Source organism: Phyllostomus hastatus, unplaced genomic scaffold, assembly GCF_019186645.2.
Source record: "Phyllostomus hastatus isolate PE091 unplaced genomic scaffold, TTU_PhHast_1.1 phas_scaffold_39, whole genome shotgun sequence".
NCBI lineage: Eukaryota > Metazoa > Chordata > Mammalia > Chiroptera > Phyllostomidae > Phyllostomus > Phyllostomus hastatus.
In genome coordinates this window covers 31,803,847-31,830,404 of record NW_025334028.1, presented here as the reverse complement: position 1 = coordinate 31,830,404, position 26,558 = coordinate 31,803,847, and the positions used below count along the sequence as shown (strand labels likewise).

General features: G+C 37.2%; 1 pseudogene; it reads right to left on the bottom strand.

Annotated features, from left to right (window-relative positions):
• Positions 1 to 21,712: 21,712 nt before the first annotated feature.
• On the bottom strand, positions 21,713 to 25,452 carry LOC123806754 (annotated as a pseudogene).
• Between the last annotated feature and the right edge of the window lie 1,106 nt (positions 25,453 to 26,558).

The window sequence follows — 26,558 nt, the reverse complement described above, 5'->3', positions numbered from 1 at the left end:
TGTAAAGAGATGGAAGGAAGAAAGAGCAAGACACACTAGACTTCACACAATTCTCCAAAATCTCTGCATGTCAGAAACACCTGGGAAATTTTTAGAAAATCCTGATGCCCAAGCCTTAACCAGACAAAGTAGTTAGAATCCCTGAGTGAAGGAAAGTAGGAAGAAATGCTAAAGTCCTTTTGGAAACTAGTAGAGTGAAAGATTGAATTTTCTTGTGCCAATTCCTTCCAGCAGGAGAACATGCTATTTATACAAAAACAATTAAGACAATGACCTCTTTGTGTATCTTACTGAAGACTGCCATGGACAACTGTAAAGTTGTAACAAAAAATCCCTCAAGGCAAAGAATGTAGATTGACCTTATTTTTGTGAAGCTATCATGAGCATATGCTAGCTAGACCCAAAGCATCTACATAGGACGAAACCCAGGGCTATGTTTATCTGAAATAATTTATAGTAAAGTGTATCTAAATATATCTGTTCAAAAGAAACAGTTTGAAAATATGCTAAGCACTTTATCTTAGGTGTTATAAGAAATTGTAATCATAAAACTAAGAAATAAAATTATAACAAAGAAATGACAAAATAAGGATTAGAAGACTAAGGACCAACAAGTGCATGCTTCTAGCAGCACTAAGATGACAGGATAAATAATACTCTAATAAACAGAAAGATCAGAACAGAATATGTACAGTAAACAGAGTTGCAACTGATGAATGATACATTCTCTGCAGACATAACAGGGCGATGAGGTTAAACTACATAAGAAAAGCAGCACATGATGCATATTAATATATTTTAATCTAAAGAAAAAATTAATGGTATCTAATAATTAAAATCTAAGAGAATAATCAAGGAGTACAAAATTACATTATCCTGTCCTCCATCCACAATTAGATTCCGCAAAACTACTATGTATTAAAACAAACGAGTAGAAGAGACATTGACAACCAAGTCTGTTATTTTTATCTGAGGTTAAATTTTGTAATGCTATAAAAGAAAATTTCTGCCTGATAACTTTCCAAATTTCAGTAACATGAATATGAGGTAAGCATGCATATCTGCAAGCAGAGTTCAGCTGACAGTGAGGAATACATAGAGAAAAGACTGAACCACCCCTGTTTGCATATACAGTGCTATAATAATGAATTCTAATATATAGCAATCATGTCCAAGCTTATTTTGAAAGTAAAATATTATTCATTGGAACACAAAAAAACTGATTTTACATGATATAACTAAGATTATTACAGAGACCTGAAATAACAGTAAAAACTTGTTGAAAGACAAGATAATGCTCTAACACATGAATTGCTGACCAGAACTAACTAATAAAATTGTATAGTGTAAATCTACCATGGTTGTGCATCCATAAATTTTTAATGTTTCCAGTGATTCAGTCTACTTACCCAAGGAAAACAGATCAAACTGAGAACTACGAATAACAAATTCACATTGGTATCTATATCTTTATTAATAAGAAAAGTCCAGTATTGTAGGGCCTATTTTTTTCAAAGAGCTCAAACTATTTAAAGGTGATAATCTTCGTAAATTCTTATGAGACATGTGGGTTAAAATGAATAATGTCAATTTTAGAGGTAGGTGAATAAAAAACAATTGTATTAAATTATCAGTTCTAAATCCATAGTAAGAGGAAACTGTAGTCTGTAAAGCCTATGAAAATATAAAAATAAAAATTGTTATCCATATATCATTGATGTAGGTGAAGATTCAATACTAGAAAGAGATTAGAATGAGTGAATATAGTTAGGCTGAGAATAATTAACACAAAGAAGACAGCCTTTAAACAGGGTTAGAAAATTACACAGTGCATTGTCATCCTGCATAAATTTAAAAGTTTGAAGGCAAGGATTACTAAGATGCATCTATAGGAAAAACATTATGAATCCAGTAAGCTCTTTATGAATCTATTTCAGAGTAAGCTGTGTTTTTGCAAAGATGCATGGGAAAAAAGCACATTTTTTTTAAAAGATTCAAATTCAGATAGACCAGAGTATGAACCATTCAATGGCCTTGCATGCCATGTTGTCATACATTTAATAAAGAATAAATATAAATGACCAGGTCTACCTGGTATCCATTAGAATCATCAAAGCAGGGCAATATGTCCATAAAGCCTTGTTTTGCTCTCTCCTCCTCAGATCCCCATGTGTACCACACCATCTTGTCTTCCCTCTAATTAAACAAGTAAAAATTAGCTTTGCCTGTTGGTCTCATTTTCCAACATTAGGTAGAGAAACGTTATGAGTTTTTAATCTCATCCACTGAACTAATCAAAAACTAAAGATCCCAAGTAGTGACTTCCAAGATTCACTTGTACTTCCCTGACCATAGCATTAAGTGACAGTTGAAGAATACAGGAATTCTGCCAAACAGTTGTGGAGCATAGATTTTGTCCCTCTATTAGCTCAGATTAACTTAAATATAGTGTGTGCATGTGTGTGTGCATTTGAATGTGTGTGTTTTCATAATGCCATTAGTCACAGACAGAATGTCCCTGAATCTATTAAGTTTTGAGGAACACGATTTGACTCACAGTAGAGCTCTGTAAACAATCTCTGCTGTGAAGGTTAGGGGGAGAGTTGTGAATGTTTTAATAAAGAGAGTTTGATTCTAATTAAGATTAAATAGAGAAAACTGCTTCACTTAATCACAACGTCCCCAATTATAAATCCAGATGAAAGGTGTTATTTTTATATACTGATTATTTAAGACATCACCTAATTGAGTTTAATTGTCATTTTATTTTTAAGTGTTATTTATACTATGATCCCTGAAATGCTTTGAAGTGGATTCATATTATAAACTCATTTTTCTGGTGAGACAGGTGGCCTACAAAAATGCTGGCTAACTCACCTAGGGCCACACATCTAAGAACTAATTTAAATTACTGAAAATAACTTTAAAAGAATAAAAAGATATGTGAACATAATAATATTAACAGATTATGAAGAACAACAGATAGGAGAATAAAAAGAATTCTACCTTACCTATCCCAATGTTTTCTTTTAAATTAGCTTTAAAAATCTTTGAAAGATGTAACATGCTTTAAAAGAAGAAAAATATATAAATGCAGATTCAGATAATTCTATGTGACTCTAAAGGAATGAAAGAGGGGAAAGTCTGTAGAACAGACTATTGTTGCGATGAGTTTGTCTAAACCCCTGTGGGGCCACCTTATCCTTGAGGAAAAGAAATGGAACTAAGACTTTTGCTGGGGTCTGTGCGACTCAGTTAGGTATCAATCCTGAAGGGCACTTTTGTATTTTTTAGACAGGGAGTGTCCAAGTTAGTGGCTTTCTCAGAAAATGTTACAATGGATATTAAATTCATCAACTAGCCCTAATAAGATATTTCCTTTGGCTATTCGGACTCCTATATGATTCTTGTTCTAGAAAATTCAATCTCCATGTGGTACTGACTCAATCCCAAAGTTTTTGATTCAGCAAGTCTAGGGCAGGCCTGGTAATCCACATTTCTAATAAGTCCCCAAGTGATGCTGATGGTGGTCAGGGACCATACTTTGAAAATAACTGTCCTGAGGCTTATTAGTTTATATGTATCTATATCTATATGCTATATTAATATATATTAAATATATATTATATTACATATAATATATAAAATGTACTTATTTGTTTTATATACTCATTCAGAAATGCCATCTACTGTGATGATTTTAACTATTATCTCATACAAGTAACAAACCGCTATCTCTAATACTAAGCTCTCCACTAAACTTCATTATCACATTTTAACTTGTATTCTCACCTGGCTGCCCTTCTGTTACCTTGAACTTAATATGGACAGCCTGGCTTATCATCTTTCTTCAAAAACCAGTTCTCACTCTGGATTTTCTCTTCTTGCCCTGGATTTTCTCTTCATTTTCTTAGTCACCCAGGTTGAATGCAAGGATATCATTTTTCTTCCCCACTCCTATCACCTTGAGTATCTCTTTACTCCCCTTTAACATTGTCACTACGTCATGTCTTTGCAAGTGTTCATTACTTCACACCTGGACTTTGGTAATCACTTATTACATCTTCCTGCTCTAAACACTCTTTTCACATACATATTAATCTCCCTCAAATACCACTTTATATACTTTGATTATTCTCCATTGTCAATGGCAGAGATTTTCAGTTGATATGGGCTACCAGTAGATCACAGGTGTGTTAGTGCATCAGTTTCCTGAGCCATCAGGTCAACCAGCCTGGACTGGGACAGCTGCCAGGCCTCAAACAGCCAGAGCCTGAGGCAGCCAGAGGGCAACCTCCACCACTCACCACTTATATACCCACCACCACCTCCAGCAGTTTCAAGTCTTAACTTTTTAATTCCAAAATTGTTGGCAAATACTGATCTATACAATAATGCCCAAAGTCCTTGATCTAGTATTATAGACATCGATACCTATAATAGGTGACATGTCTCAAACAAAACCAATAAAATCATGTGCAGTTCCTAACTATGAAACTTTGCTAACTCCATTCCACAGATTGGATTTAACTCTGTCTATTCTCTGGTCATAAAAATATACCCTTCCCTTCAAGTTCCAGCAAAAGATACTCTTCATTGATGTGTATCCAAAGTCAAGGGATCATCTACTGTCTCCAGATTGGGTGCTAGTGGAGAACCAGAAAAGAATGTCTTCCAATCTCCTCATCCCACTTCTGTACTCTGGTGACAATTATTAAGCACCTACCTTAGGTGTGTGGTAATGTTTGTCTTCTTATCATCATACTTGAGCAGCTGTCAAAAGAAATACATCTCCATGATGAACAAATGCCTTTGGCATTGCTATTACGTGTCAGGTATTATACCATATGCAAAGGGTAAAAACAACATAAAAGGAGGCTTAGAATTTAGTCATTAGAGGCAAAAATAGATACTTTCAAAACAGCTGAAAAGTTCTATGATAGAGGACTCCAAGCAAAGAATAACCTCTCTGTTGTTTCTTCTTAGCAAAAGCAACATTTAAACAATCAGAATAGTATTTGCACAGGTTTATACACTGGAAAACAGAATAACAATTGTGTTAAACCCTAGGAAGTTGTGTGTACCTTGAGCAGAATAAAAGAGAAAGAGTGTGTATATGTATGTGTGTTTGGGGGGAGGCAGAGGTGGTAATTGTGGGCAGGAAAGGATGGAGATATTGAAGAAATTGTCTTATTAAACATGTTGGGCTTTTCTACAGGCCATGGAAAGTTACTAACGAGTTTTAAACAGGAAAATAGCACTTAGATATGTATGTAACATAGAAAATGGATTAAAATTAAGATAAACTAGGCTATTGCTAAAATCTAAGCAAGAGATAGTGATGGCTTGATCCCAGTGAAGACTGTAAAGATGAGAAGAGGAAAAATATTTAAAAGATATTAAGCAAAAGCTACAGGACGCGAAATATGGCATTTCTATTGTGTGTCAGGCATTGTGTATTTATACGGGCTGAAGTAGAGGGAAAAGCTAAGGTGATACACAGGGTACAGATGCAGGATTGGCCTTTTCCAAGAAGATGGTGGGCTGAAAAAGGTGGACCAGACAGAAGCACAAATGGGGCAGAGCAAACTCAAAGTTTACCCTTTCCCACTGCAGCTTCAGTCATCATCTGCAGAGTGAGTGCAGAGCTAGTGTGAGTAGAAGATTTGAGAATGGTCTCAGAAGGACAGATGGACTACTGTGGAGAACGAGTGGAGGAGAATTAGAAGGGAAACACCAAGATTGCTGGAAAGCCCAAATATGGGGTTGGGACTGGCAGGGCTCAGCCAACCTGGTGGAAACAGCCTCAGAGAGCACCAGGCTCAGGGGTCTGGTCATGCAGGGGCAGAAAACACCACCTTTATTTACAAACTTACCAGCTAGTTCAGAAAGCTGATTATCCTTTAAGGATAACTTTCACATTAAAGGAAAGAAGTGTAAAATATTGTATGAAATGGGAAAAGATCCAAGGAAAATGTATTGTGAGGGGAAGGGGGACAGAAAGATTTAAACTACGTTACATGAGTGGGAAAGTCAATGTAAAAAAAAATAAACAAAAAAGAGTACCTCCTGGTTTTGGTGAATGTGAAGTTGCTGGTAGCTTTGGCAAGAGTAATTTCAGGGAGAATGATATTGAAGGATGGCAGATAACCTTGCAGAGGATACAGCAAAACAGTGTCTAAGAATCAGTCCTGTCAATGGCAGAATAACATATTAAAAATCAAAGCACAAACTCTGAGGCCTGGGTGCCTGGGTTCAAGTTCTGACTTTTTACCCTTTTTAGCTGTTGGACGCTGGGCAAGTTACTTAACGTATCTGTGCCTCAGTTTCCTCTTCTGTGTAATATATTAGTGTAACCTCAGAGTCTCATTGTGAGGGTTAAATCAGTGAAGACATATGAAGTGCCACAGAATGACAGCCAAGGAGCACAGATATACTTCTCTCCCTTTGACCACCGGTACCCAGCAGAGAGCTGTGTGCAAGGACAGCCAGGAAACACTGTCATGATGAGTGCTGAATCACCCACTTCATTTCAGGAGAAAGAAGAAACAAATGTGACACACTGGTGATATTACCTGTAAAATCTATGTCCTTTTTATGTGAACAAAGTTGTTATATTAGGTTCACAGAACTTCACCGTAGAATACTATTCGCCCCAGTTTACCAATAAGAGTTTAACTAGTTTATCCCAGAGACCAGAGGTTTAAAATCTACTTTTGGGAGCTGGAGACCATGCTTTAACTATCAAATAAGGAAAATATTTCCATGGTAATTTATCAAAATCATAATTAATCCTAAAAGTGAATCAAATTTGTATTAAATTAAAATCTTTCATTATTTTAATAATGATCACAGTATGGCTCCCAGAGCTTCTATTGTACAAGCTCACACAACAGGTTCAAGAAGAGAAAAAGAGGAGCTTTTCCTGTGTCTATTCTAATCAGAGTGGAATTTTATTATTTTATTTTATTTTATTTTATTTTATTTTATTTTGTTTTATTTTATTTTGTTTTATTTTATTTTGTTTTATTTTATTTTTTTGGAAACCCTCAGCACATTTTCCTTTACATCTCGTCATCAAGTAGGGGCTGCATGACCAGTTTGGCCATCCACTGTGAGGAGGAAGTGGATTATTGTGCTGTTGTAGACCAACCACGATCTCCCTCACAGGGCTGGGCACGTCTTCTCTAAGTGCACTGTCTCTGTCTGATGTCTGAACAAAATCGGGGTGCCTTTATACCAGAAGAAGGTGGAAAACAATAGTATTTGACACATAATTGATTAGAGGTTTAAATACAATACAACGAGCCAGACTCCAAGGTAAGTATTCAGGTTCAACAACAAAGCACCATTCTCATTCTTAATTTCCAAAATCAGAATAATCTTAGATTTTCTATTCTAATGGGGATATCTGGAAACCAAATAATCATAGAAATCAATTTAATAGCTTTCACATATCAAACATTACTTTAAAATTTTAAATGGCACATGCCATTCACATAATTATTTTTGCCTTAGCTTCTCATAATTTATTGATTAAAATTATGATGTTTTCTTAAACCTTCAAATATAAGATCAAACAATGAAAAGAAAACAAAATTTTAAATTATTTGGCATTGGATATAAAATCTGTGCAATAAAAACAAGTAATTTTCTATACATTCACAAGAAAGTTTAGATGGTTTTATATTTCATTGTTTCTCTCCTACAAGACTAAGAAATCCTCAAGGTCGAGGCTTATCTTTTACCTTTGATCATCAGAATATAGCATAATGGTCACTTTATAAATGATTATTGAATAAAAACAATCAATGAAAGCATCTCCTTTCAAATTATCTATTTACCTTTGCCCTGTCTCTTCTTTTTCCTGATTTCTTAGCAGTAAGTTTTTTTAAGTCATTTGATTTGATTTCAGTATTAGTCCCTGGTTTCAGATCATAGAGTTAGCTTTATTTGGGAGTGATATAAGTAGAATCATAAGAAATAGGCACACACATAAAAGGTCATGGCTTGTCTCATTTTAAAGACTTCAGTGTCAGCTTTTTGTTTTGTTTTATTTCATTTTGTTTTAAGCCAAGTAGCAATCCTTATATCTTGATAAAATTAAAATTTTCTATCCTGTCCTTCTCTTCCTATGCCTTCACTACAGTGGCTATTAAGTTTAAAATGTAAATGTGTGACAATCATGTCAACTCCCCAAATCATATTCTTATAACAGAAAACACACATCATCTCAAACTGATGTTTCATTTTCAACTAACTGGTTTGATAGGAATAACAGCTATAATTTGCCAGTAGGCTGACATAGCAAATCATGGACTGGACTGATAGTACAGGATGTTTCATCAGCTGTAATCTACAACACATGCATATCAGAGTGCCAGGTATAGATCAGTGGGTGTCACAGTGAAAAACAAGAAAAGAAAATCTTCCCTTCTTAGTACTTGTTAGTGTAAAAAAGCACAATGATGCACCACCAACTCCTTTTTAGTGGGCAGGTTATAAAGGTCAGCTCAGACTTGAAAATGAATTTGTTGTTCCCAGTGAGTGAGTCTCACTGTCATAGGAACATCAATTTGTTTCAGCAGATATATCTCAACCTTACCCTGAAAAAGTTCCAAAAAATCTTAAGAATGCATGGTTGTGTATATGTTTCATCTATCCTGACTTATTTGGAAATGTATATGATTCCATGAAAACTCCACTTGCCCAAGATATTTTTAAGCACATTTTATTTTCAGCAAATCAATTTCCAAGTAAGAAAACCAATACCTACAGAAGATAATGGCATACCTTTCCCTTCAAATTTATATTTAATCCCTGAATTTCTCCTCCTTATATGTGTCTTACAAAATGTATAAAGTTTGAAGAAATCTAGAAACTATCTGCTTCATATAACTAATCTTCTCAAGAAATATGTACTAGCTTTCTGTATTCTCACACATCGGTCTAAATTTCTAAACTGCATTATTACTGTGATCTCTCCCCAGAAGAATTCATTCTGTGACTACCATGCACTTCATCACCTGTGTGCTTACCTAGCTCTATATATACAATGACCAAATTCACACGCTATGCCCTCTTCTGACCTTATCTATCTAAACTCTACCAGTTTTTCAAGGCTCATTTTAAAGCTTACTTAATTCACAACACCCTTCTAAATCAGTAATAGATTTGTTACAGAATAACATTCAAATTATCTTCATTTCTTCTAGTTGTTTTCTAATATTCAATTAAAATATCACCTTAACCAAGATCAACATCTATATTCTAGAATAATAAGGTAACAGCAAATTCAGGTCTTGAATATTAGGAAGAATCATGGCATACATAAAAAAAAAAAAAAACCCTGTCAGTTGGGTTCAAAGCCATTAAGACATCGGACTTAATATGGGCCACTTAAATGATCATCACCAGAGTCAACAATCAGCTGACATGTTTATAAAGGTATGTATTTACAGTTTCTACTTCTCTACTCTCTAATGGCAAAATCAGAGGTGCAGTTATTGGTGTGGTAATTGCTGTTCATTTCAGAAAGTTAAACAGTAGTTTACGTTTACTGAATATTTAATAAGTGTGAGACAATATCTCACCAGTGTAGTAAGAAAAATACTGTTACCTTCTTAATTTTGCAGGGGAGTGATACATTCACTTCCAAGGCCACTCAGAAAGGGAGTCATGGAGGCAAGATTCCATTCAATACTCTGTCTGAGCCCATAACTGCTGATTCTGCCTTGGGCTCCCATTTCTTCTCATCCTTAATAATTTTTGATGCATTTGTTTGTCCCTGATTCACCCTAAACTGGCAGTTCAGATTTGAAATTCCTAGAATGGATCAAACAGTTTCCAATAAAAGTATTATCTGCTGTCACTTATTTTGAAGTTTCAGGCACTAACAAGGTTGGTACTTGAAGAGAAATTACAAAACGGGCTAAGTGCTCTTGAGTAAAACTATCCCCAGGCTCACGTCAGCCCTCAGCAGCATCCTCCTGCCCATGCAGGGACACACCATGGCATACCCTGAGCAAAGTGCTTGAGATATTTGTAAAATTTCTGCCTATCAACACACTAGGAACACATGATAAATAATCAGAAGACCCTACTTTTGTGAGGCGTGTCACAGACAAGAGAGCATTTGTAGTCATTGCTTTGATCTTCATAGTAAGACCTTTCAGACATTGGGAGAGATCTGAGCCTTGTGCATTTTTAAATTTCCCAACTTACAAAAGTAAATAAATCCCAAACTAGAATTGTAAAAACCAAGATATATTCTAAACATTCAACAGCACAAATTGTCACTTTTAACATGCATGGAAACACCAAAATATAATTGTGTTGTTTATAAAATAATTCATAGAATTTAAAGCATATATTCATAGTGTGATATAGATGGTATGGTTTAGAAACGGACACATGTTTGAAAACGGTAGGACTGGGAATGTGTTCTGTGATAGATTGTAAGCTACGCCCTAAAACGTATTTTTCCCTGATACATGTAATTGAAGGTGTTGTAGCTGAATCAGGCTTTTGCTATGGTCCGAATGGTTATGTCTTCCCCAAATACATATGTTGGAAACCTAATGCCCAAGGTGATGGCATTGGGAGGTGGGGTCTTTGGGAAGTAATTTGGTCATGAGAGAAGAACTCCCATGAATGGGATTAGTGCCTTTGTAAAAGAGACCCTTAGAGAGACCTCTTACCCCTTCCACCATGTGCTGACACAATGAAAAGTTCCTACCTATGAACAAGGAAGCTCTCACCAACACCCAGTTCATCAGCACCATGATCCTGGACTTCCTAGCCCCTGGAATGATGAGAAATTAGTTTCTGCTGGTTCTAAGCTATCTAATCTGTGGTATTTTGTCACAGCAGCCCAAATAGATTGAGACATCTTTCTACTTACATATTCCCCTTCATCCTTCCAAATAAATGTGATCATGTGAGTTCCCTACAAGTGAGTGTGAGAGAAAATGATGTTTGCCACATCTGGAGAAGACCTTAATACCATTAGTGCAGCTCCTGCACTTTCCCTTTCCTTTCCACAGTTGGAATTCGTGGCGATCCAGCCTCAGCCATGGAAGATGGTAGGGCACAAGGAAATGACAGAAGAACGTGATGTAAGAGCCCAAATTCCCAAAGGGCCCTGCAGGCCAAAGCAGCACACTGCCTGGAGAAGGCTCACTGCAGACTGCTCTGCAGAAGGAAAACAAATAGGCCTCTCTCCTTTCGGCCACAATTATTATTAAGTCTCTTTACTACAGACAAACCTCATCCAAACTAATGAATACATACATGATCTCTGAATTCTGTCAATATAACCTTGCAACTGAATGAAAATAATTATTCTGGAGATATCAAAAAGATCGTATGTGAGATCTTTTGAGTGAGTGAAGTCAAAATTCAGTGGTTTTGTTGCCTCACCCCATCACTCTCAATCCAGCCCCAAAGCCCGGGTGACAGACCTCACACAGTTATCCCAACAGCCGCCTTTTTGTTATTGTTGTATTGATTTGTTTTGTTTTTGTTTTCATTCACATGAAAGGAAGGTACAAATCAAGTTGTAACTTAACCAAGGTAATCCAGCTGGGCTTCTTCCAACTCAGGTGCTCTGTCTCCAAATTAATGGCAGAGTTCTACTTTTTGTTCCTGCCAAAACCAAGATGGTCTAAAGATTCTTGTGTTAGGACACTGTTTTATTGTCTAAAGATCCTTAATCACACATCTTATTTTTAAATTAAATTTAGCAGAAGCAAATACTTGATTATTAAAGTAAGTTTTCCTCTAACCTCCATTTAATAAATAAATAATAGTTTAGACATTTAGACATGAAGAGGAGAGAAGTGAGGCCAAAGATATTTAATAATTTTAAAATTTAGTTTACCTTAGAATAGATAACTCTTCATATTTTAATGACTAGGTATATCCTTAATCTAAAATACAAACTGTTATCATAAGCCAATTGATAGCATAAAAACTGACAGATATTTGAATAATCTTATAAGCATTAAGAAGGGAGGTTTTACCACAGAAATGAAAGGGAGGAAATGCCTTCCTCAAGCTCACATGTCCTCCCTTGTAGCTCAGGTTTGCACACAACACAGGAGAAAGGCTTTTGTGTCTCTATTATGACAAGAGTCAGTAATGTTGACATGTGAGCAGGAAGTGAATGTCACACAGACTTGGCCGCAGTGGGGGGATCTCATATAACTATGCACCCGTGAGCAGGGCCAGGGCCACTGATACCTTGCGAAAGTACACTCTATTTCTTTCCCTTCAAAACTGCATATGTTGTCAGAAACTCTAAGATCTCTTGAAATTTTAATAAGAAATACAGATAATGGCAATAGTATTCAGACATTATAACTTCTACTTACACAATCAAATACTTCTGGCTTCTCCTTTACCTCTCTCCCCGTCAAAAATATATGTCTGATGCTTTACCTCCTTTTAAAAATTGCCCTTTTTTGGCATTATAATCTAATTCCTAATAATGCATGATACTGCCCTTAACTAATATTTGACTTCAACAGTAGTTTTCAGTAGGCAAAGTCTAAACTTCAGTAAATCTAGAAAATTTCAGAAGATAGGGCAATTTCTTGAAGCCATTTTAGCTGGTTGGTCTTCCAAGCATTTCCTACCATTCCATGCAGCCAATTTACATCCTTTCAAATGTAGTAGTAATGCTTAACACAAGGCTTTCAAACACCAATTTAAAGATAAAAATTAACATTTCATTCTTTTTTACTTTCATATTTATTAGCACTTTAAAGATTTCTAATTTTTTTCATTGTCTTATTGACAATTTCAACTTGGAATAGTTTTACATATATGAAAAGCAAAATCTGTGGACTAATATCTGACTAACAAGAAATAAATTATCAGGAGTAGGAAGAAGATTAAGTAGTAACATTTACCAAGGGTCTATTTTGTACCAGACTTTGTGCATAGAAGACATGCATTATTTCAGGTTATTATCACAAGAAGTAAGTTTTATACCTTCATCCATTTGGTAAATGAGAGTTCAGACTCAAAAGATGTCTTACTCATGAATTTTCAGATAACTGATGGTAAATCTGGATTTGAATTTAGATCTATTTGATTCCACAATTTATGCCTTGGAACAAACATTTGAAAAAAGTTGACTCTGTGGTTTTCACTAAACTCATTAAAAATTTTTAAGGTTGGAATAGCCAGAGATATCTATCCTATATTTGCAAACACATATGTTTCTTTTCCCATTTTTTTAAGTTCAGATAAAAAAGTAGGTAGGAACCAGGAACAAAGGCAGTGTGGCTTCAACAATGGACCAAATGTGGAAAAAAATGAAAAGATATTTAGAGAAATCAATCAAATTAGGAAAGAGTTCTCAGATTTCAAGAGGACATGCAAAAGCTGGAAGTAAGAGCACAAAAGCAGAGATAAATGGAGGGAGGGGAGGGGCTTTGCTCTGCTGGAAGAGTGTAACAAGGTCTTAAACCTGAATGCACTGAGGATTAAAGGGAATTCAGTCATCAATAGCATTTTTAAAACTGAGAAAAGAGAAACCGCCCAGATGTAAAGCTAATGGCAACTGTTTAGGAAGGGTGTTCAATGTTTACAGAAAACAGAGAGGCGAAAGACTTACCCAATGCCTGTTTTGCCTCCATCTTTTTCACTAAAGGAAGAAGAGTCTGAAAAACACTCCCTAAAAAGGGGAGATACATTTTGTAACCAGTGGTTCTTAGCCTTCCTCCTGTTCTCGAGAAACCTTGTCCTGTGACGTTCCTCATTAACGACTTTACCTGGACCTCAGCCAAGTAAAGCCCACTCTGGGACCAATCCAGAACTGCTTCACCTCGGAAAGCATCAACTCCAACAGCCTATTTTGACCATAGATTTCACCTTTTCACTTCCCTTTGTTCCACAACACTTTTACTTTGAACTTATCAGGACCAGAAACTCTTAACTTTATATTTAATTTACAGCCCCTTTATACCAAGACCCTAGAGCTCCTCACCTCAACAACTCTCACCTCATAAAATTCTAAACTCAGGTCCATCCAATCTAGACTTTCTCCACTTCTATAATCAAGTTATTGAGCAAAGATGAAATAAAAAACCCTAAACAACCTTTAAATGGATACCACTATAACTCTGTGGTTTTAAATCTTAAAACAGACTTCCAATATTTAATGGCAATCATTTTTTACATGTCTCTTGTCCACCCCCTCTCTTTTTTCTAGCATTTTAAAAGTTTATAACTCTCTTAACCCCCCTTTCATACATTTACTCCCATTGTATCCAGAAGATGACACAACCCCCACTTCAAAGAGGAAAAAGGATCCATGAGCAATAAACTCCCTCAACTCGATGCTCTCCTGCCTGCAGAGTTAACTAACTCAAGAGCCGTCCTTGCATTGTGTCCCTCCTTTCTCCAAGCCTAGGCCTCTCACAAGTAAGTGCTACTACCTCTGATCTCTGCTATGGTAAATAGCTGCAGCGATGGCCCCCAACAATTCCTAGTTCCCAGTATCCACACTCTTTCACAGTGATTCTGGGCTTGGCTATGCTGGGACTAATGGCACAAGAGCAAATGTGATGTAAACTGAGATTTAGAAAAGAGCTTGTTCATTGAAATTTGCCTTTTCTTGCCGCTCTGGGGAATCCCAGGAGCACATTATGTGAATAATCCCAGGCTACCCTGCAAGAGGATGAAAACAAAGTACATGGCCTAGTCAGTGCCCCAGCTGATACTGAGCCAAGTGACAAATCTAAAAGGCCAGCCTGAATCATGCAGTTCAGGCAAGCCACCAGCTGACCTCAGAGATCATCTGAGCCAGGCCAGACCAAAGGAACTGTCCCACCAGCCCAGGCAGGGAAGCTTAATTTGTTGGTGCATCGCCCCATATACCAAAAGATTGTGGGTTCAATTCCCAGTCAGGGCACATATCTAGGTTGTGGGTTCAATCACCAATCGGGGCACCTATGGTAGGCAAGCAATCAATGTTTCTTTCTCTCTTTCTCCCTTCTTCTCTTTCTAAAATCAATAAAATCATATACTTGGGTGAGAATTAAAAAAAAACTGCCCAGCCCACCCACAGATTTGTGAGAAATAAGAAACCAGTTAATCCAATAAGTCAATTTGGGGTGATGTGTGATCACTCCAGCAAAAGCTAATGACGCTTGCTTTATCAAATGTATCTTCTGACCCCTGTATGCCCCACCATCCTCTCTGGATCTCTGCCATCAGCACATAAACTCACTGAGGTTGCTCCCATCTTAAAACGCCACCCTTTTCCCTTAGTGCAATCTGCCTTGTAACCAAACTCTCTCAAAGAATTTTTAATTTTCCTTACTTGCTGGTCAGATTTAACATTAAAAACTGACTTTTGCAACCACCACTCCCATGAAACTGCTTTTAAATCTACCAATTCACTTGTTAACACCAATAAAAACTTTCCAGTGTTTATTTTTCTTGACCCTTCTCATTCGCATATGGACATTTGCAATACTGGAGCACCTGTTACAATAATCTCAATCCCTTGTCTTCCCGAAAACTCCTAGTTGGACTTTAGGACTCAATTCAAATATCATTAACTTGTTTTAGAAATTTCACAGACTCCTTTCTCTGGGTAACCAGAACACACAAGTGTGCTTCTACTTGTCAGATGTTTTATTATACCTCTTTGTTTGCTTGTGAGCCTTACATTACATTTGTTTGATCCTTAAAGCATCTAGCACGTAGAAAGGAGTGAATAAATGGCAGATTATATTTGCTTCAGTTCTTCAACAATCAAAATTCAAAATCTCCCCTCCAGGCCCTGGCCACTATGGCTCAGTTGGTTGGAGCATCATTCCATAAACCAAAAAGTCACTGGTTTGATTTCTGGTCAGGACACATACCTAGGTTGCAGGTTTCCGGTTAGGGCGCATGCAGGAGGCAGCCAATCAATGTTTCTCTCTCACATCAATGTTTCTCTCCCTCTCTCTCTCCCTCCTTTCCTTTCTTTCGAAAATCAATAAGCATGTCCTTAGGTGAGGATAAAAAATAAAAAGTTAAAATCTTCCCAATAGAAATGAGAAAAATAAAATTTAACAGAAATAAATGTAAGAGCTTCCATTTAGTTTTAAAACATCGACTTCAGGCATTTTCTGCTAGGCTTCTATTTTGGATATAGTTTATGTGAACAAAGACTGAAGATTATTGGACTCTAAGCTCCACTTTGTCTACAATTCTGACAATAATTTTTTTAAATAGTGAAAACTTAGGCTAACATAATTAAAGTACAGTACCCCTCTTCAGGAATGTTTATCATATATTGTAAAATCACATTTGCCCACTTTCTGAAAACTACCTTTGCAGAGAGAGCAAAACAATGTGATATGAGAAAGACGAAGTCGATGGTATTTATCTTGGCAAAGAGAAGGCTAAGGAGAGACATGCTGACAGGGTTTGAAATGTCAAGGGCTAGTGCCCGGTGGCTGGGTGACCTGTTGCTCCAAAGAACGGAATTAGGACCCATTAAAAAGACATGAAAAGGGAAGTTTTTTTCAATGAAAAGAAAAATTATTTACCAATTAAAAACAGTTCAAGAATCAGATTGGCTGCCTCACAATGAAGGGAGCCCTCGTTCAGCAGACACGTGTCCAGAGAAGGCTAACTAGCCATCTGTTGGCCTCTGTGATCCCTTCCAGAAATGATTTTTCATATTGGGAAGATTTTGCTGGCTCACAATTCTGTAGTTTAGCTGTGTCATGCAATAACTTATTTACCAGAGGGTTTTGTTGTTGGTATTGCTTTTGTTCATTTTCTATTCCTCCGACTTATCCCACCTCTGTAGAGCAGCACTAACTCTATTTGTACAGCACTTACTGGAGCCGCACTGCAATATCTCTTTGGAACACTATCCTCGGAAATGTTTTGAAGTTGTGCCAGCTGAGGCTGTACTCATCATTGTCACTTCCTTTAGTGCTTTCGTTCTATCTCAGCTCTTGGAGGGATCCCAGCAGAGTCAAAGGCGACTTCTCTTACAAACAAAATCAACATCATGTTTCCTCTCGATCCAACACAACAAAACGAGGGGTAGTTGCAACTCTGGAGCTACTGTTTCCAATGTCAGTGTGCTGTCAGCAGTGTTTCTTTGCACTGACTCTGAGCAGCTCTGCTTGTACCATAATTTTAGTGAGCCAACGGTTGTGTTCTTTGAATAAAATCCTTCACCTCTGCTGTGTCTTTCAGAGGAGAAGGGAGGCATGAAAAAAATAGAGTTTTGACCCAGGTAGTTAACTATAATCTCCATTCCTTCATGGAAAAAAGATGGATGGTGAAATTAGGGTAAGGGGGAGAGCATTCATTAGGCAAAAGATAAGTGAGCAACCAAACTGATTGATTTTGGTTTCACTTCTTTGCAGTGACTCTGCCCACTCCCTCTGGAAGGACTAATACCCCATGAAATGAAAAGACTCCGCATCATTCTTGTAGATGTCTGAAATAAAGGAGGATGTGTGTGTGTGTGTGTGGCTGAAGCCTGATAAATCAAAAGAAACACTTTTCATGCACAATGAATTGTGATGATGACATGCTAGTAAAGATGTAATTTGTTCTCTTTCTAGTTTTCCTTTTGACCTTTTAGTAAACCTTACACAAATTAATTCCTGATATTATTTTAGGTCTCCTGCCAAGTATGCCAAGTGTTTCACGACTTCTTAAGCATCAGATGTTGTATTAGGACAACAGAGAGCTACCATGGAACGGAAGAGTAAATATAACAGAAGGTACATTTCAATGTGAAATGTACACATTGTAATAACATTGATGTTAGAAACTGTCAACTCATCTTTAGCTAGCCCAGAGCCCAGACACAGAGTAGGTCCTCAATGCTGTTTTCTAGGATTCAGTTCAGAAAGTTTGATTTCCAGTCCAAAAAGAATGGGGAATTTCAAATTCCTTTTGATAGAACTTATCATTCCCAGGGTTCTTACAGATTCTGCTTTTCAAATCCACAGTTATGTCAAATAAGGCTATTGGTGATTCTGAGCAGAGATAGAAGTCATCAGATATGCCAGAAATAATATTTAAATACATGCAGTTATTTAAAGGATTTTCACATGGTGGAGCTATGAAGTCTGGACTGTGCTCTTTAGGCACTGTGAGAGTCTGGGTATTATAAAGCTATTTGGAGTTATCACTAAGGATAAGGTGCAAGCGTTCTTTCTACAAATCACTCAGAAGCAAGCAATTGGTACAGAACTTGTTGAAACTGTCTGATAGAAACAATTAAGCAAAAAAGCACATTAATAACGGCTTCCTTCCAACACAAAGAAATCCCCTTCTCTGATGCTGCTATTGATCCAAGGAACTTCGAAAATACTGAAACATTGATTTAAGCCATATTTCAGGTTAGTTATCATGGGACATTCTATCTTGATCCATACTCACACCTGATGTAGCCCATATCTTTCAGAGTATAACACCCTTCTTCTGAAATGGTATGCTGCAGGTGATCATCTCTCCTACCCATCAAACACCTACAGTGTACAAGGGCTAGAAACCACTCTTATCAGTTTGTTTGCTCACTCATTCTTCCCTGTGTGCAATAAATATTTATGGAGAATCTGCCAGAGTAATGCACTGTATTCAGGACTGATGCAACAATTGTGTCTGAAACAAAAAATGTTCTTGTCCTTAGAAAGTTACCATTTGATCAGAAGAAATAAGCATGGAACCATATACTAGACAATTGGTTATATAATTTTAGGCAGATAGGTTCTATAAAGGAAAGATGAGACCTAAAACCTAAAGTATTGACCAAAGTAAAGTTTCTTCTGATGAAATAAGGTTTGGACTGAGATCAGAAATGTAACAGTAATTCAAAGTGCATTTCTGCTCTTAGGTCTAAGACTTGTAAAAAATAGTAACTTATTCTGAGCCTCTTTTTAAGATTTAAATTTCCAAGTTAGTAAAAAATGCCCTGTAATTCTTCCTAATACCTCCTGCAATGATTTAAGTGGGACTTTTTCTTCTTTCAAGGTGGTGGGAAGATAGGAAAGCAACAGAAGGAATATGAAGAGAGAGTTATTTTAATTCTATTTTTAAATCAATAAACTAATAACTACATCTTAATATAGCTAAACATGTAAAATACAATAGCTTTAGCCAGCAGGCCAGAATATTCATTCAAAGGTGAGCAAGTTTCCCCTGGGAGTTGGTATGTAATAATGAGATAGTGATTCCAGCAAGAACTTGAACTGTGATACATACAAGTTTGGGGCATTGTGACCTATGGATGGATTCCCGGAGAGAACATGAGGAGGTAGTTCCAGATTTCACATGAGACAATCTCTGGAGATGGCCATAAATAACCAAGTGCAATCTAAGGGTCTTGTGCAGCAGGCAGGGAAAAGAACAACATGTTTTTGGGATATTGACTTTAAGGAGCCCATGTGCACCCATAGGCAGATAGGCATGGGACATCTTGGGAGACAACAGTCAAGTGAGGAACTAGCTGCATACTATATTAGTCAGGAGTTCAGGCTCTGCAATCACATTGCTTGGACTAAAGAAGCTGTGTGACCTAGGCAAGTTTATTAACTTTTCCAAACCTAAGTTTTCTCATCTGCAAATGGTGACAATAATGATAATTGTGAGTCACAGGGTTGATGCAAAGATTAGTGAAATTATACATACTAAAAAGCTAAAGCTGAAATTTATATAATGTTGTATGTGAGTTATATCTCAAAAAAAAAAAAACAAAACAAAGGTAAAGCACTATCTAGCACAGTGTGATCACAAAGAGGCACATCTGAAGACATTGAATTGTGTTTTTTATTACTATGGGCATTATTTTTATTACCACCAATTTGGCCAGGATTTGTTGGATTTATTAAAATATAAAATAACCTCCAAGTTTTGCACTAGGCCCCTCCCACTCTTTCACTCCCTTACGGTTTTAACAAACCCGCCAGCTTCAGTCTAAATTGCAGATATTACTGTGTTACGTTCCTGCTCAAACTTCATCCAGGTTCCTCGCCTATCACTTCTTTCTTTGCATGGCATAGAATGGCCTTTTCAATTTTCTTGCCTATCACTCTTTTATGCAGTCTATATGTTGGCTAATTTACAATTTCACAAACGTACTCTGTAAGTTCAAGCTTCCATGCTTTGGCATATGCTCTTCCACCTGCCAGGAAAACTTGTTTTGCCTCTATTCCCCCAAAACCCTACAGTCCAGTTTGGCAAATTTCTGCTTCTCTGTCAGTCAGTGGGTTTTTTTGCCCAACACACACCCTGTGCAACCCTCGCTGATGTTTCTAAGCATTGTTAACTATGCCCACATGAACATTTAAAAATTGCTAGCACCTACTTATCAGTGTTTTTGTCTTTTCTGTATATGGCCATCACCCCCACTAGACTATAAAGTTCTGGATATAGAGGACCTAACATTGGTCTTCAATACATATTTTCTAAAACAAATGCTTAGGTGCTAATTTAATGATCTTTGATGTCACCTTATTTACAATGGCTGTATAAACCTTACAACCACAGCTGCCTTTAGGACAATGAAATTGTCTTGTTTGAACTATTTATGGGCTCAAAGAATATAATTTAATTTTCCTGTCAGGAATTCTGGAGATTTGCTCTAATTTTAAGGAGCTGTGGATTGCGACAATTTACAAAACTAAAGTAGGCAAAGGAAAACACAGGTCTCAATTTCAAGAATTAGATCCTGGTATAAAGTTTGTGCAGCCACCAAGAATTACAGAAGTGGGTGTTTATCTCATGGCTGCAGACAAGCATCTCCAGCAAGTAAAAGGCTACAGTTCCTCTACTTAAAAATACTAGTTTATAACATATTGGTTTCAGAATAACAATGACCCTAAAACTTCTTAATATAATGGCAATTTTGCCTTTAGACTTATTGAGTTCAGGCTAAATTTTTGGTACCATTTGAATAATAAAAATAATAACAGATTCTTAAATATGGAAATGTTAATAATCACATTATTAATATACCCCCAAAATGCATGAATTACACTAGCAGAGAAAATAATATAAATGCAAAACTTAGAAAATTTATGTTATCTTGGGTTTGTGCTCTTACCATATCAAAACCATCATGTTTGGCAAGAATTTATATTGCCCCTGGATGATTATTTATTCCCCATTATGTTCATTACTAACTGCTGCACAACTATTATCAGATTAGTACCAAGTTTATCTGAAACGTGAAAAGTGCCATTATATAACTGAAACTTGAATTTAGTTAGCCTTTTATTTGCATCTCATAAATTTTCCTCATCTCATAAAATTCTAAATTGTTAATACTTTATACACAATTTAACATTATTGAGACAAAAACATTGATAAATTACCATTTATGAGAAAAAGTATCTATAAAAGAAAGAACAAAGCTAAATGCTGTATCAGAAAAGAATGAATATAAAGGTTAGAATTTCCAGATTGAGATAATTAAAATGCAGGACACTTGGTTAAAATTTTTCTCAGTTGCTATGAACAGAATTTTAAGGTGTTATTGGGAGCAGCATACATGCCTAGAAATGGAATCAATAAATTCTAAAATAATAGTTTATTTAGCAGTTCTGAAGTAATGGACAAGTTAGTAATTTAATGGTATTAAAACTCTTGGGATAAAAGCCATTTCATGTCAAAAGTAAATAGGCTACCACAAAGAGACTAATGTACTTCATTTTAGTAACAGAAGTAAATTCAAGCATTACAAAAAGTTACAGCACAGACAGAGTGCTGATGTGAGGGCCTCATACAGTGTCTGTGCGGCCACTTTCATCATTTATCGGAGAGATTCATCATCTTCACTTCTTTTCTCACACTCTACAGTTTGAGTCTCCAGGTTTATACTAGCAGTTTTTTCCATCCACTGTAACACTAAGAATAAAACCATATTTTACACTTACACAGTCTTCTCCAAATATATCCTGGAGTATTATCTCTAACCTCCTGCTACAAACATGCATTTCTAATTTTTTAGAGACCTTTGGACCACACCTTTCCTTATTTTGAGGTTTGGCTGAATTTCTAACATCACGGTTGTTACTGTATCTGCATACATATCATTGGAAGGGTTTGCTAACCATTCTAACACCACCATTCCTGGTTCCTGCATTACAGTAATATTCTTGAACACTTTCAAAGCAGGTTTTTCTTGAATTTCTAATTCTATACCACCTCTTGATTTTTGTAACTGGTACAGCAAAGTAAAAGGACTGGTATACAGAATGATTTTGGTCTGTTTCACAGCACTGATAGCCAAGTCCATATAATTGGAGAGATCACAAGGAGAAAGTATATGATAATGAAAGTTTCTTTTAACAAGTTTTCCTGAGACCTTCTGGCCTTGTTCTGGGTTTTTTGTCTGCTAAAAAGTCCATGGTCTTGGCTAATTTTTCTCTTCTGAAGTTCAAAATCACTGTTTCTGTATTCCAAGTATTATGAACCTCTGTGTGAACTATGTCATTATCTTCATATTCTCCAATCAGGGCTGCATTCAATCTGGCTATTTCATTCTGTTCTCTGTAGACTAAAATCATATGAGGAGATTTCAAAGGAAGAATAGATTTACTGGGACTTCCAGCCAAGATGGAGGTATAGGTAGACACACTGTGTCTCCTTGCACAACCAAAATAAGAACAACACCAATTTAAAAACAAAATAACAACCAGAACTGACAGAAAATTGAACTGTATGGAAGTCTGACAATAAAGGAGTTAAAGTAGACACATTCATCCAGACAGGAAGGAGGGGCAGAGCTGGATGGCCAGGTGGAGAGGGGTCATGATAAAAAAAGCAGCGACACCCAGTGAGCAAGGCAGCAGCTAACAAACCCTGGGCATGCAAGACAGCAGCAGGTGGACCCCAGGTACAGGATAGCAACAGGCAAACCCAGCAAGGAGGCGATTATAAAGTGAGGGACTGCGAACAAGGCAGCTAGCTGACAGGGTGGTCCCACATCTGCACGCAGATAAACCAGGCAAAACTGAGGAGTGAGACACCCAACACCAGTAAATAAAATCTCAAAACAGTGAAAACACCTGTGGGGGTTGAGGTGCCAGGAGAAACTCCCAGCCTCACAGGAGAGTTCCTTGGAGAGATCTACAGTGTCCTAGAATGTACACAAGCCCACTCACCTGGGAATCAGCACCAGAAGGGCCCAATTTACTTGGGGGAAACAGCAGAAGTGACTGAAATCCGGCAGAGAGCAGAGCAAGTGTCACTGTTCCCTCTCAGACCCCTCCCCCACAAACAGTATCACAACCCAGCAACTTGGTTGCCCCACCCTGGCGAACACCTAAGGCTCAGCCCCTCACTACATAACAGGTGCAACAAGACAAAAAAAAATGGCCCAACTGAATGAACAGATCACAGGTCCAGAACAAATACAACTAAGTGATAAAGAGATAGCCAACCTATCAGATGCACATTTCAACACACTGGTGATCAGGATGCTCACAGAATTGGTTGAATTTGGCCGTAAATTAGATGAAAAAAATGATGGCTATGCTAAGTGAAATGAAGGAAAATGCACAGGGAACCAATAGTGATAGGAAGAAAACTGGGACTCAAATCAATGCAGTGGACCAGAAGGAAGAAAGAAACAATCAAACAGAAAAGAATGAAGAAATGAGAATTCAAAAAAATGAGAGGCTTAGGAACCTCCAGGACATCTTTAAATGTTCCAACATCTGAATTACAGGGGTACCAGAAGGGGAAAAGGAAGAGCAACAAGTAGAAAAGTTATTTGAACAAATAATAAAGTAGAACTTCCCCAATCTAGCAAAGGAAATATACTTCCAGGAAGTCCTGGAAGCTCAGAGAGTCCCAAAGAAGTTGGGCCCAAGGAGGAACACACCAAGGCACATCATAATTACATCAACTAAGATTAAAATGAAGGAGAAAATCCTAGAAGCAGCAAGAGAAAAGGAGACAGCCACCTACAAAGGAGTTCCCCTAAGGCTGTCAGCTGATTTCTCAAAAGAGACCTTACTGGCAAGAAGGGACTGGCAAGAAGTATTCCAAGTCATGAAAGGCAAGGACCTACATCCAAGATTGCTCTATCCAGCACAGCTTTCATTTAGAATGGAAGGACAGATAAAGTGCTTCTTAGATAAGGTCAAGTAAAAGGAGTTCATCATCACCAAGCCCTTATCCTATGAAATGTTAAAGGGACTTATCTAAGAAAAAGAAGATAAAAAACAGTAAAATGACAGCAAACTCACAGTTATTAACAACCACACCTAAAACAAAACCAAAAACAAATTAAGCAAACAACTAAAATAGGAACAGAACCACAGAAATGGAGATCACATGGAGGGTTAGCAACAGGGAAGTGGAAGGAGGAGAGAGGGGAAAAAGGAACAGAGAATAAGTAGCATAGATGGTAGGTAGAAAATAGACAGGGGAAGGCAAGAATAATATGAGAAATGTAGAAGCTAAAGAACTTATGACACATAGACATGAACTAAAGGGGGGGCAATGTGGGTAGGAGAGGGTATTCAGGGTGGTGGGGAATGAAGGGGGGAAATAGGACACCTGTAACAGCATAATCAATAAAATATATTTTTAAATTAAAAAAAATAATAGATTAACTGGTTTGCTGGCAATCTGTGTGAGCAGAGGAAAAAATGTAATCAACAGACATTTTCAATGGTAGCTTCAGTCCAGGCATGGTAATGATCTCTTTGGGTTTGGACATGATATGTTTGGCAAGTATCCTTTCTACACAATACCCTGCCATAATGATGTCATTCCTCTTATCAGTGAACCAGCTTTCGAAGAGCCCTCTGGACAAGACACTTTGCACCCTGGCTGGGAAGGCCATTGTAATGCTGGGACCAATTTCATCGAAATGATCCATGCTCTTAAGGTTACTAATGTGTCTGATGTTGATCTGTTTGTGGATTTTGACATTCATGGCATTTATGTATGTCTGGTCCACAGCTATATACTATTTAGCCAAAAATAATTCATTGAAATATTGTAAAGTTCTGGGTGATTCTGCCAGTACTCATCTAAAATCAGGAGCAGCTCCTGAGCCCTTCCAAGAGCAAAGATAAGAATGAGACCTCTGTCCTCTCTGTTTATATTGTGAATCGTATTACAAAATCTTGCTTCGTACTCTTCATGCTTCTCATGGATATAAATGAATAGACTCAATGATAAAAATATCAGTTTAATAGTAGGAATTTCAGCTTCCATTGTGTCTATCTTTTTGTCTTGAGAAATCACCTGTATACAAAGGCCTCACACCTACAATCTCAGTCGTAAACATAGCAGCTCCTAGAACATGGCACAAAAGTGAAGTGGTAACGAAACTGATGGTTTCAGTTTAGTCCCTGCTCTCTTCCAAATCTGTCTCAGTATACAGTATGTCATCTGCTGATATATTGCTGACTTTGGCATAATCCAAAAGAAGCCACCTATAAATAGCTTTTGTAGCATGAGTCATAAATATTCTTCCTTTGAAACTTGTCTTCTGTAGAAACCTGGGTAGAGTGTCACAGAGATCCAAATGGAAGTGACTAGAAGGAAATCAGTCTCAAATGGGTCAATTAAGTGGATGGAAGAAGAGCAGCCGTTCTTTCTAGGCCAGAGTGGATCCCACAGTCCAACATTATTTTTCTTCCTTTGAACTCCAGAATAATACCTGGTCTTCCTATTTCTTACCCAGCCCCAGGGCCTCCGATCCACTCTCCTCGGTAGGAATCCCAGGCATCGTGGGAGTCTGAAGGTGAAGCACGCATAAGGAACAGGTCATAGGAGCCGTTCTAAATTGGAAGCCTAACCACAGAGAACCAAAGAAGTAACCACCCACTTAAATTTGAACTACAAATAAAAGTTCATCATTTGCAGCATAATTATGTTCTAGTGTAGTATTTGGTACCTACTTATGCTCAAAGATTATTCATTGTTTACCTAAAGTTTAAATTTAACTGGGTTTCTTGTATTTTTATCAGGCAAGCCTAATAAAAGTGAATTTATAAGTATTAATGAAGCATTCATCAAAAGATTTTATGCAACAAAGTCAATTTCACACACTCAAGAGCTATGACTTTCTGCTAATCTCAGGGAATATGGCCTCTTCCAGATTTATTCAATGTGGCTTTTACCTTTATTTAGAGACAAACTTTTTAGAAAGAACCAGTTGGCAGCATCAATACTTCCAGGACAGCAGCAAAGAGCAGGGAGTATTTATTGGCTAAGATGCATTAAACACTTATAGTGGTTGAGCCAGGCAGTGTGCTTAAATGCTGTATATTTATTATCTCCCTTAATTCTTATAATGGCCCTCTGAGGTGAGTGCTGTTGTTATCACCACTTCACAGGTGAGAAAACTGAGACAGGGAAGACCAAGTAACTGGATTAAGGTTGCAGAGAGTCAGTGGGGAAGTTGGACCAGAACTCAGACCTGCCTGACCCTGTCAGACCCACATGCTACGCTGCCCTTTCTTTCCCAGCTACAAAAGTGGCAACTGTATGTGGCCCTGTCTTCCTGTGGGGCACCCCTTCTACCACCTGCATCACTCCCACTCCCTTCATGATGTGAC